This window comes from Cricetulus griseus, chromosome 2, assembly GCF_003668045.3.
Source record: "Cricetulus griseus strain 17A/GY chromosome 2, alternate assembly CriGri-PICRH-1.0, whole genome shotgun sequence".
Taxonomy (NCBI): domain Eukaryota; kingdom Metazoa; phylum Chordata; class Mammalia; order Rodentia; family Cricetidae; genus Cricetulus; species Cricetulus griseus.
The window spans coordinates 44,580,777-44,593,992 of record NC_048595.1 but is presented as its reverse complement, the minus strand read 5'-3'; the positions used below and the strand labels follow the sequence as shown (position 1 = coordinate 44,593,992).

Sequence of the window (13,216 nt, the reverse complement as noted above, 5' to 3'; positions counted from 1 at the left end):
AGGATGAAGTTGGTCCAGTGAATGGGGATGGCCTTCGTAGGCACGCATCTAATGTTCCTCGACTGAATCCTCAGGACAGGGCGATAAAATGGTTATAAAAGAAAGTTCTCATCAATTCAGTTCACTCTGATTTCTTTAGATCTAAGTAGGATTCTCATGTCTGCGAGGCTGGCCTTTTATTGCTTGTCACACTCTGGAGGCTTGAAGCATGCCTGCTGGCTGTAGGCATATACATTTGTACACCCAGACTCTGGCATCAAACACTGGGGTCATTATATAATGTACTCCAAAGTTTACCATCATAGGAGTTAAGCACCACCATCTCCCTGCTCTTTAAAACTAATATACCTTTTGCCCTCATTTTTCAAACAACACAAGTTGGTTGAAAATAACTTTTTTTCTCTTTGTTTCTTCTTTCTTTTTCTCTCTCTCTTGCCCACCTTTCATTCCCCCCCCCCTGCTTTGCTCTCCTTCCCCAAATCCCTTCTCACTTATTTCAAGATAGGCTTCTCCTTTATAATAAGCCTAGTCTCAAAGACTGCCTGGATCCTCCTGCCTCATTCTGCCTAGTTCTGAAATTATGTGCCCCATACCCAGTTGGAATAACTTTATCTGAAGCAGAAAGTGAAAGAATCCACTCTAATTTCACTTTCTGGATCTGACTACTTTTGTATGTTCATGATTCTAGACTTGATTCTTACTCATATGAACGTATCTGTTGCACTCTTTAGGTAGAATTCACAGATACACTGTGAGCCATTTCTGGGCATAAGGAGTAGCAGCAGATATATCTCAATAGCCATCGTCTGGATAAAGGTGTGGGAGCTTGCACTGCCCTTCTGGAGTGCCCTGTGTGCCTCATCCAGTGCATCCTTCCACACTCCTGGCCAGACTCCAGTTTCACTTCTGCCCTTTCTACAACTTTCTGGTAACTGGATTCCTCCACTAACTAGTGACAGGCAACTAGAGGGACTATGCTCTCAGAAGAAATGCATCCATTCACATAGTTTCCATGCCCTGGGGTAAGACTTGGGGATGGGGAGGTAAGTATGTCATCAGGTACTATACCTGCCCCTCTCACCCAGGTCCCTTTCCCCCACTCTGATTTCTTTCTCAGTATCCACATTGTGGCAAGATGGTACCCAACTAGCTCTTCCAGTTCATATCCAAGAGAAACAAACCAGACATCTCCCCCAGAAGATCCCCACAAGACCTTTGATTAAATTAGCCATGGCATATTGAACTCGAGTTGGAAGAGGTGAGTCTGGTCTCAAAATGGAGGGCTATGATCCAAAGGAACCAGAACAGTTGAGGAAGCTGTTTATTGGTGGTCTGACTTTGAAACAACAGATGATAGCTTAAGAGAGCATTTTGAGAAGTGGGACACACTTACAGACTGTGTGGTAATGAGAGACCCCCAAACAAAACGTTCCAGGGGCTTTGGTTTTGTGACCTACTCTTGTGTTGAAGAGGTGGATGCTGCAATGTGTGCTCAGCCACACAAGATTGATGGGAGTGTGGTGGCACCAAAGAGAGCTGTTTCCAGAGAGGGTTCTATAAAGCCTGGCGCCCATTTAACAGTGAAGAAAATTTTTGTTGGTGGTATTAAAGAAGATACAGAAGAATATAATCTGAGAGACTATTTTGAAAAGTATGGCAAGATTGAAACCATAGAAGTTATGGAAGACAGGCAGAGTGGAAAAAAGAGAGGATTTGTTTTTGTAACTTTTGATGATCATGACACCGTTGATAAAATTGTTGTTCAGAAATACCTCACTATTAATGGGCATAATTGTGAAGTGAAAAAGGCCCTTTCTAAACAAGAGATGCAGTCTGCTGGATCATAGAGAGGTCGTGGAGGTGGATCTGGCAACTTTATGGGTTGTGGAGGAAACTTTGGAGATGGTGGAGGTAATTTTGGTTGTAGTGGAAACTTTGGTGGGAGAGATGGCTATGGTGGTGGAGGTGGTGGCAGCAGAGATAGCTATGGAGGTGGTGATGTGGAGATAATGGATTTGGAGGTGATGGTGGCAACTATGGCGGTGTCCTGGTTACAGTAGCAGAGGAGGCTATGGTTGTGGTGAACCAGGATATGGAAACCAAGGTGGTGGATATGCTGGTGGTGGAGGAGGAGATGATGGTTACAGTAAAGGAGGAAATTTTGGTGGAGGTAACTATGGTGGTGGTGGGAACTATGACTTTGGAAATTATAGTGGACAACAGCAATCAAATTATGGACTCATGAAAGGGGGCAGCTTTGGTGGAAGAAGCTCAGGCAGTCCCTATGGTGGTGGCGATGGATCTGGTGGTGGAAGTGATGGATATGGTAGCAGAAGGTTTTAAAAATACAGCAGAGGAGGGCTACAGTTCTTAGCAGGAGAGAGAGTGCGGAGTTGTCAGGAAAGCTGCAGGTTACTTTGAGACAGTCATCCTAAATGCATTAGAGGAACTGTAAAAATCTGCCACAGGAGGAACAATGATCCCTAGTTAGAAAAGCTACTGCAGCCTAAACAGGGAACCCTTCTTGCTCAGGACTGTCATAGCCGCAGTTTGCAGAAAGGGCAGCTATTGATTAATGCAATGTAGTGTCGATTAGATGTACATTCCTGAGGTCTTTTATCTGTCGTAGCTTTTTCTTTTTCTTTTTCTTTTCATTACATCAGGTATATGTAATGTGGTACCAGGAATAAAAAATTAAGGACTTTTTAACTTTTCAAAAAAAATTAGCCATGGCATGCCAATCCTGTATGCAACTAGCTTTTACTATGGATTTGTCATCTGGAATCTATCAAAATCCCTTCAGACACAGTTTCCCCTGTATTAAGATAACAGATCCCATGGGGTAAAGTCCATTTTCCTAATGTAGTCCCTGGCAGGGGCCAGTATAAAGATAACTTCCAGTTACACATACCGAGAGATGGAGTGTGCTGGACTCCTTAGTTCTATGACACCCATTTTATGCCCAAGGAAACAGAGGTTTGGGAAAGGTGTGGGCCACCATGTCCAGTTTACACATGCTGTGGTGACCGGTCACCATGATCCAGTCACTGTGGTGAGGGGTCACCATGCTTTACCCAGGTAACATCACAGCCAGGCTACATGGCCCCTCCCACAGGTGTGACTTTACTTCACAGTGCTGTTGTCAAATGTGATCAAAAACATTCTGTGGACAGAGACAATTCCAACACCAGCTCACCGAAGTCACTGTTGTGTCCTAAACATGCCTCTGTCAAGTCCCCAAGGGAAAGGAGAAGACTGAATTTGGCCAGGCCATTCTGAGGAGGACAGATTAAGCAATAACACAGATTAAATAATGCAAGAATTAATTCTCAACTATATTTTTTCTTATTTCCACAGATGCGTTTTTGAAAAGACATCTATAGTAATTTAGAATTTGTTTTAAACTTTATTCATTATTATGTCTGTGCATGGTGTGTGTGTGTGTGTGTGTGTGTGTGTGTGTGTGTGTGTGTGTTCAGGTACACATGTGTCACAGCACATGTGTGGTGGTCAGAGGACCCCATGGAGCTGATTTTCTCCTTTCTCCTTTCAGGTTTTGAGCTCAAGTCATCAGGCTTACGCCACAAACATTTTACTACTCACCATCTCTCTGGCCCCAGTTGTTGAGAACGTTAAGAATAATATGAAACACTTTTGGAAAGATATTTAGTCAGTACAAATAAAGTGCAAAGTATGCTGCAAAGAACTAGAACTCAATGGACAGGCCTGGCTTCCAGTCTGTCTCTGGTGACCTCTGAACTTCCCTACTGGGCAGCTTGGAGCATGGCTTGCCTTCTCACAAGCCTCCACTTCTCCAGTGGTTCAAGGAACAGTTTTGAAAAGGTATTTCCCCTTTGGGATGTGGATGTAACTCTGTTAGCAGAGTTCCTTGCATAGCATGTACAAGACCCTCGGCTCAATCTCCAGCATATGTGAAGTGGACCTTGGTGGCCCACACTGGTGCAACCTAGCACTCTGGTGGTAAAGGCAAGAGGATCAGAAGTTTAAGGTCACTCTTGCCTATTTAATTAGTTCCACACTGCCTCCCACACACTAAATTTCTTATTCCAAACCATTTTTTTTTAATCTGTGAGATACATAAATAAATATAGGTAGGGTTGTTTGGGAGGTCACAGTGACCCTAGGTTAGCCAGGGGTCATCTGAAGGTCTGAGGGAGGAAAGACAAGAGTGTTCATTGGCCTCAGAGCAAACTTCTTGTGGGTTGAAGCAGGCTGGGGAATAGGACCCTTGGGGGCTTTCCTGCCTTTGGAAATGGGGTTGGCTTTGCTTGTTTCCTAGCCAAAGCTGTGGGACTCAGATGAGAAGTTGCTTGCAATGTGGCTGAGCTCCAGTTTGGATTAGAAGAATATAGGTCAACAGCAAGGCCCATTAAGGTTCTGCAAATTGGCTTCCTGGAGGGGAGTGCTCACCCTTGCACTCTAGAGCTGGGAGTGAGAAACTCAGCCTGTGGCAGAGTTTGGTAGATGAGAGGGAGACTTGGACTGGCAGGAGGTGGGCTCAGCTGTGGCTTTAGTTCCACAGGCTCTAGCCTTGCCTCTGTTTCTGACGGGCCATCTCTCCTCAAGTTTAAAATGAGGGCAGTATTGAATCTGTTTGGGGGCTTTCCAGTACAGACAAAGAGTGTCTGAGGAGGTTAAACCCACTGGGGCTGCTGTCCAGCCCTGAGCTTGCTGTCTTTGTGTCCTTTGATTATGGAGTAAGTCTCTGGGCCTCAGCTCTCTCCTTTATAAAGAGTGGGTGCTAATAGCCTTTACTTTGTGGGGTTGTGACAGCTCTGCAGAATGCAATTACAACAGATCCAGGCAGGAAGGTCAGTCGGCAAGAGTAAGCCATCATGGTGACTGTCTGGTGCCAGCTTGCTCTGAAGGGCACCGTGCCACAGCAGACTGTGTCCCCAGGGAGGAGGGAGATGTTCAGGCCTTCCTGGTTCCAGAAGTACCCCAGATTTCCTGTGGAGTAGACAGGTGCTTTACTACCCAACCTGACCTGGGGAGAACCCCACAGGATATGCCCCAGGCCAGGAAACTGGTCTGGGTTTACAGTCTAAGATTAAGAAGGTTGGTGGCAGGAAAGAGAGGTGCTAAACAAAAGGAGGGAAAGATGAGGCGGCTGGCTTCATGCACAGTGAAGAGGAGATTTGGGATAGACAGGGCCTGGCGGACTTGCTTCTAGGGCTGGTGTGACCCTAAGAGGTCAAGAGTCAGAAGCTAGGTCCTCAGTGTAGCGGGACCTTTAACAGGTAGAGCTCAATGCAAGGTGATTTGGTTCTTTGGGACATGGCCCTCAGCTACTTTTCTTTATAAATCATGCCCAGCCTCAGGTATTTTGATACGGCAACAAAAAATGGAATAACCCTGCCTAGTTTCCTGATTGCTGTGGGAGCCTTCTGACTTTCACATTGCTCCTGGGTAAGACGAAAATATGATGCTCAGGTGTTTTAGGGATACTATTGCTGTGATAAAACATCAAACATCATGATCAAAAGCAAAAGCAAGTTGGAGAGGAAAGGGTGTATTTCACTTACACTTTCACATCAAAGTCCATTACTTTGATGGACAAGAACTCAACAGGGCAGGAGCCTGGAGGCAGGAGCTGATGTAGAAACCATGGAGGGATGCTGCTTACTGGTTTTCTCAGCTTGCTTTCTTATAGAACCCTGGACCACCAGCCTATATAAGGTACCATCCACAATAGTTTCTGTCCTCCCCAACAATTGTTAATTAGGAAAATGCCCAATAGCAAGATATTCAGAGACATTTTCTCAATCAAGTTTCCCTTCTCTCAGGTGACTCTAGCCAGTGTCAAATTGACATAAAACTAGCCAGCAACCAGGTCACAGTTCTTGGGAGAATGTGAATGAAATCACACCTGGCTCTGTGTCAGGAGGAGCCAGGAAGGCCTGTGCATGGCTTACACTTGCAGACCGACCTTCCTGCCAGGATCTGTTCTAGTTGCATTCTGCAGAGCTGTCACAACCCCACAAAGTAAAGAGTATTAGCACCCCTCTTTACAAAGGAAAGAACTGGGCTCAGAGAGTTTAACTCCATAATCACTGCTCAGGAGCAGTGAGCTGGATCTGAATATGAAGAAAGGAGAATGAAACCCAGGGCAGACACAAGCCAGCCATTGCTGGTCGTTTATTGGTGGCGGCTGTGGTGGTGTGATCAGTTGTTCAGTCCGTGTGTGTGTGTGTGTGTGTGTGTGTGTGTGTGTGTGTGTGTCTGTATGTCTGTATGTCTGTATGTCTGTGTGTTTCTTTCTCTGTGTGTCTGTATGTCTGTATTTCTTTCTGTGTGTGTGTCTGCTGGTCTCTGGCCTCGAGTCTCACACGCCCTCATCTTCCTTCTTGTTGTGCTCAGAGCATCCTTCTAAAGTGGAGAGGGGACAGTGTCACCATAGTGCCTTTCATCAATCTTTTGATTGCACCTGTGAGCCCACCATCCTCCCTCCTCACCCTGATCCATGTCCCATGTCCCATGACCCTAGGGAGCATGGAGGCATTCAGGCAGAGAGAAAGAGAACTTGGCCTAGTGTGGGCTTTTGAAACCTCAGAGGCCATCATCCTCAGTCATACATTTCCTCCAAGGCCACACCCACTTCAACAAAGCCACACCTACCTCAACAAGGCCACACCTCCCATCCTCTCAAATGGTTTTGATCCCTGATGATTATGCATCTAAATATATGCACCTATGGGGGTCATTCTTATCCAAACCATCACAACTATGCGAGGAGCTGGGAGGACCATAGCAGGGCTCTTACCACAGCTCTTATCACAGGTGTCTCCATCTTGCTCCTTTCTTCTGCCCTCACAGGCTTCATTGGCAATGATTACCTTGCTAGTTTTTAAATATATTTTAAAAATTTAAGTAACTGTAATTTGTTGTTGTTATTTTGTGTGCGCATGTATGAAGTGTGAGTGGGTACATGTATGCCATGGTATGTGTGTGGAGTTTGTTTTCTCTGTCCACCTTTTCGTAGGTTCTGGGCATTGAGCTCATGTTGCCAGGTTCACGCAAGGGCTTTTACCTGCTGCGCTGGCTTATTAGAACCACCTTGTTAGTTTTGGACATAAACTAAAAGGCTGACAGAGAATGAATGACTTCAATGTAGGTAAGGGTTGTACAAAGTTGTGCTTCCCTTTTTCTGTGTTTATAGTAGCCTTGGCAGGGGGCAAGGGGAGGAATTCTGCCTACACTTCAAGCTTGAGGCCGTCAATGTTGAAGGGACTTGCCCAGAGACCCCTCCCCTGCTGACCCTGCTAACAAGGTCAAATAGCACTGGGAGCTGAGACCCCCCTCACTGGGTTCCCTGTGATTCAGCCCTGGCTGCTGTTCAGGGAAAGCTACAGTGGACAGATTCCAGAAGCTCAATGGTCTCACAGTTGGTCACTTTCCCTGGCAATCTGAGTCACCTTTGGGATTTTCCAATCCCAACACTCCTGCAGGGTTGAAAGAAAAAGAAAGTCCAATGTGTTGCAAGTTCTGAAAGCAATGGTATGTACAGTTCCGGTTGGCTCAGGCGTCCTTCTGAGGAATGAGGGAGCTGAGGAGGAATGTCAGGAAGTCAGTGTTCCAAGGTGAATGAGCCCTTCACATTTCACACAGTAGCACTAATAATAATCATTTACATAAGGTTTGTAAAAACCACAATGGCTTCTGGATGTGCAGACAGACACGCCCTGGTGGCATCTGATTCGGTCTTTTGTCTTGGTCAGTGCAATCTCACTCAGCTCTGGGCATGACACATCAAAGGACCCCAACCAGAGGTGTGAGAGGACTGTCCACTTCCATGAGTGGATCTGGCATCTGCTTTGGCCCTCCCACAGCTCTACTCTTTGGAAGCAGAAGAGAAGTTTCAGAGAGTTAAACACCTGGACCAAGGGGATGTGGGAGAATCCAGTCTTCCCAGAGGCCCCCTACTTTAAAGACGAACTGCCAAACTAGTCAAGTAAAACAGACCCCAATCTGTTTTAGATGCCCAATCTGCCTTCTGTGGGGTTTCCTGTGAGCTTTTCCACTACTCTGTTATTGTGGGATGTTTTTCTCTTTTGGCTTTTCGAGGGGCCCACCCAGCACCCAAATAAATACTTGGAGGCTTATTCTTAGTTATGAGAATCTGGCCTTAGCTTGGCTTGTTTCATGACAGCTTTTCTTAACCAAATTATCCCATCTATCTCTGGCCTCAGGACTTTTATCTTTCTTTATTCCTGTATACTTTTTCTTTCCTTCTTACTCCATGTCTGGCAGTGTGGCTGGGTGGGTAGCCCATCTTTTCCTCCTCTCCTTGTTCTCTCATTGCTCTTCCTTTTTCCTCTTTCTTATTTTTTCTATTTATTCTCTCTGCCTGCCAGCCCTATCTATCCTTGCCCCTGCCTCGCTATTGACCGTCCAGCTCTTTATTAGACCATCAGGTGTTTTAGACAGGCACAGTAACACAGCTTCACAGAGCTAAACAAATGCAACAGAAACAAAAGTTACACACCTTAAAATAATATTCTACCACACTCAGTGCCTGAGGAAGTGTATCATAAAGGTATAGAACCAGCAACTGTCTTCCTTGAGTGTAAGGAGAAAGAAGAGAAAACAAAGAGGGTGAAGACAGTGGAAGTGAGGATCTGGAGAATGTTTGTGACAGGCAGAGGAGAGAAATTGCTGCTGCCACCATGTCCTGTAAGCAAGGCCAGATCTAAACCTATGCCCAGCTCCCTGGATTCCAGTTGCTCTGTTGCTGTACTCCCTGATTCAAGGACTTCTGCAAACTCTTGCCCATCCCCCACACTCCCATTCCTCCAGCCCTCCCTCAACTGATGTCAATTCTTTAGCATCTGTTAAGATACCTACAGTCAGCTCCAAGGCCAGCAAGAGAGTATTTACTTCAAGCTGAGCAGGGTGAAGACATGATTAGAGGTCACTTGAGACCTTTGATAATATAGAAGGAGAAACAGGTTGATAGAGCTAACTGATTTGCTCCAAATCACACACTGGGTAGCTGCACAGTAAAGGAAAGACTCAGACTTGGAAGAACAGTGTCCAAGGGGCAGCCCGTGGGAGTGGTACACTCATACGATTCTGGGCTATTTACTACCTGAGTGATTCTGGACAAGCCCTTGACGGCCTGGACCTCAATTTTCTTACCTGTGTGATGGATATAATGGGTACATTCTCTATAGGAAGATGAACAAATAAAGACATTGGAGAAGGAAGAGCCTAGGCCAGCTCTAGGCCAAATGTAAGTTTCCTTCCTTTGTTTCTCACCTTTTGTGGAATCAACTCCGTAACTTTAGAACCAGACAGACTTGGGCTCAAATCCTCAAAGAACTTGTGGGAAAATATTAGCTTTGTCCTAGTTTTTGCACTTATAAAATCATTGACAGATGGACAGGCTAGCACATGTCTGTAATTCCAGCATTCAAGAGACTAAGATCAAGGCCAATTCAGGATACATAGCAAGGATATGTTTCAGACAAAAAAAGAAAACTCATGGTCCATACAAGAAGGAGTACATCAAGAATGCAGTGGGGAATCAGAGAGATCATAGACATGATGTAGTAGATCCTCTGGACAGTGCTGTCCTCCTCTCCCCTCCTCTAGGGCCACACTGCCAGTTAAGACAGCCACAGATGCCAATCTGTGTCCAGTCTCCCTTTCTGTCCTAGAGCTGAGTCTCTTAAAGGTTCAGTCAGCAGAACTGTGGACACTCCCTTTAGCCCTCAGGCCACTCGAGGACACAGATCCCCTGGGGGCATCAAGCCAAAGGCTATGTGAAAATCATAGCTAATCCAGACGGGCCCTGGATTTTACTACCCCCCCCCCTTGCAGGAGTAAGCGTAGTTATTCAGAAAGACACTTAGGTTTAAGTCACTTGGTTCAAATCATCAGCCCTGGTGCCTTCCAACAGCCCTTCCAGGAAAAACACTTCAGTTTTCAACAAGAAATGAAGCTGTGGGAAAACTTGCTCACAGTTCAGGCCCCCAGAGACATTCAGGACCCTGTTTGGAGTCAGCGGCTGCCATCATCTGAGGATACAGAGATGGCTGATGTGACACACATTCGTCCTGTGTCCCCCTGAGGAATAGGGTTGGTTGGTTGAAATCAGAGAAAGACAGCGTGTGTCAGGCATTTCAAATGCCCTGTTTCTTAATAAGCATGTGTCCTACACAAGTGGCCTGAGGCCTGGGAACCATCTTCTTACTCTAAAATAGAAAAACTATCGTGTCAGTGGGGGTTGGGGATGAGATCTAAAGAAATGTTATGTTAATGAATTAGGTTGAACCACATGAAATCACTGTTTTTGAGGCTCAAAGGTAATAGTAGATTATTAGAAATCTCATGATTTTTGTGCTGCTAGGTGCTTGGCATATTTGGAGAGACTCCACACTGAGCCATGTAGTCATTTGAGGACCCTCAAAAGTTATAAAGCATAGGAAATGGGTAGGGTAGTGAGGGCTCTGTGAAAAGATCTAATTTGGCAGCTCTGTGGATGTCTGTCTGCTTTAACTATCAACTTGACATAGCCTAGAATCATCTCAGAGGAAAGCCTCAGTTGAAGAATTGCCTAAATCAGATTGGCCTGTGGGCATGTGGGTGGGCATTTTATTGGTTATAAATTGATATAGGAGGGCCCAACCTATGGTACCATCCATCCCTCAATAGGTGGGCTTGAACTGTATAAGAAAGCTAGCCGAGGGGCTGGAGCAATGGCTTAGCAGCTAAGAGAGTTTAGTGCTTTCGCAGAGGACATAGGTTCAGTTCTTAGCACCTATGTGATGCTAACAACTGTCTAAATCCAGTTCCAGGGAATCTGATGCACTTATGACTTCTGTGGGCACCAGGTATGAAGATGGTGCACATATATACATGTAGGCAGAATATTCATACACATGAAATAAATATATCTAAAAGCAAGCAAGCAGGAAAGCAAGCAAACTAGCTGAGTATCACATCCAGCTAGCAAGTAGGATTTGTCAAGGTTCCTGCTTGTCTATATTAGTTTTTTGGGTTTTTTTTTTTTCAACTTGACATATTAAAGTCATCTAAGAAGAGGAAGGTACCTCAACTGAAAAAATGTCTCCATTAGATTGCCTGCATGAAAATCTAATGACTGATACAGGAGAGCCCAAACCACTGTGAGTGGTGTCACCCCTGGATAGGTGGTTCAGTGTTGTATAAGAAAGCAGGTTGAACAGACCATGGAGAGCAAATCAGTAAATATCATCCCTCTATGCCTGCCTCCAGGCTTCTACCTTGGCTTCCCCTTATGATGAACTGCAATCTATAAGACAAATAAATCCTTTTTTCCTCAGGTTGCTTCGGTCCTGGTGTTTAAGTACAGCAATAAAAACAAACTAGGACACTCTGTACCTCTTTGGCTGTGATGTGTGTTCCTTAGTAAGTGATAATGCTGTGTGCCATAGCAAACAGGACAGTCTTCAAGTCTCTGCCTTGACTTCCTGCAATGGTAGACTGTGACCCAGAGTTGTGAGCTAAATAAAACTCTCATTCTCTGAGTTGCTTTTGGTATTGAAGGATATTTTATCACAGCATCAAAACTGAAACTAGAGCCATGGTGCAGCATGGAAATGTGTATTTTAACAGACCATTTAAGGTTAGTCCCTTGCATAAGTTTGATGAGGTCAAGTTTTGTGCTCAGGTGGACCAGGTTGGAACAAAGAAGGATCCAGCACCTGGAGAGCAGGCAGTAGACACAATAGTAAATGGCAGCCTTGCCTCCTAACCTGCCCCTTGTCAGGGCTTCTTTCCTGTGTGTGTGTGTGTGTGTGTGTGTGTGTGTGTGTGTGTGTGTGTGTGTGTGTGTGTGACCCAGGAGAAGATTGCTTCTTGTGAGGTCAGACACTGTGATTGGGGTAGAGGTGAGACTTGAATCCAGACCTTTGAAGATTAAACCTTTACCTCCTTGGGAGAGTGCAGCTAATCTTATCCTAGGCTTGTCACTACTTGACTTGACAAATCCTGGCCAGCAGGTCCTGAGTTCATCCATGTCTACCAAGCTAATGTTTCTCAGCTGTTCTCAGCCTGTTAACATGGTCCTATTTTTCCTTCTGTTCACTCCATGAATGCACAGATCGCAATGAGCTGACTGGATGGGATATTTACCATCACGAATTTTACAGTCTTCCTTTCCTAATCTGTAACTATGTAAGCTGAGAAATAAATGCATTTGGGGAATGTATTATAGGAAGGCCTGCTTTAGTTGAAGCTAGGGGGTAGAAATAGCCTGTTCATGACTTTATTTTGATATCGGCGGGGTTCAGGACCCAAAGAAATGTGTAGAGTTGGTGAAAGGAAGGAGACTGACATGATCTGAGGGTGAATCAGGATGGCTGCCAGCAAGTTTATTGAAAAAAGAATACACCTTTCAAACTCTATAGTTGCACATAGGATTAAATGGGAGAAAGGAGGTATGTGAGCTGGGGTGTCTGAGGTTAGAGGTTGAGGAAGCTAACATTGGCTTTGACAATCGACACCAGTCACGTATTAAAGGAAGGGCCACAAGTTCCTCCTGCCAGAGATAAGAATTTATCTCCCTTTTTAGCAAGCACAAACTTTCTTCAAGCCCCTGAGGAAATGGGGACTTATCTAAGTGCCTGACATTGGGAAAAGGACTTTCTTGAGGAACTGTTTATCCCAACAGCAAGAATTCCACTACAAATTTGAGCCAAATTTGAAGCAAGCTTGATTTTTTTATTGGGGTGCACCCAAGAGCTAGTCAGTGACTGCCTCCTAAGTTGGGTTAAAGAAAGCAGCCCAAATCCATTTCTTGGGCCCCTTTTAAGGAGTAAAATCACAAGTAGTTTTATAGAAGGGAGACAACGGGGGCAATAAGGAAATACAATAAAATGTTTAAAAAAATCAAATGGTCACCATGTGATTAGGGAGGGGTCAAGAAAGGTCAGGGAGGGTAAGGGTATTCTCAAAAAATGAGTCAAGGTCAGGGGAAGGTCAGGTTCCCCGGAAACAGAGAGCAACTCAACTCTCACAGTAAACAGAAACATTTTTAAAAATACTGTATAATGGCTCCTGCCTTCAAAATGGAGTCAGACGGGTTCCTTAGGAACAGACAGTCCATTATAGAATAGCATAAACGTGAGCAAAGACAAAGCTAGACAAATACTACCGTGAACCTGAGTAGACCTTAGGAATTTATAAATCTTGATTATCAGTTATCAAGCAT

General features: G+C 44.9%; 1 pseudogene; it reads left to right on the top strand.

The window, feature by feature from the left end:
• The first annotated feature begins 1,275 nt into the window (after window positions 1-1,275).
• LOC100774820 lies at window positions 1,276-2,355 on the top strand (annotated as a pseudogene).
• The last annotated feature ends 10,861 nt before the right edge of the window (window positions 2,356-13,216 follow it).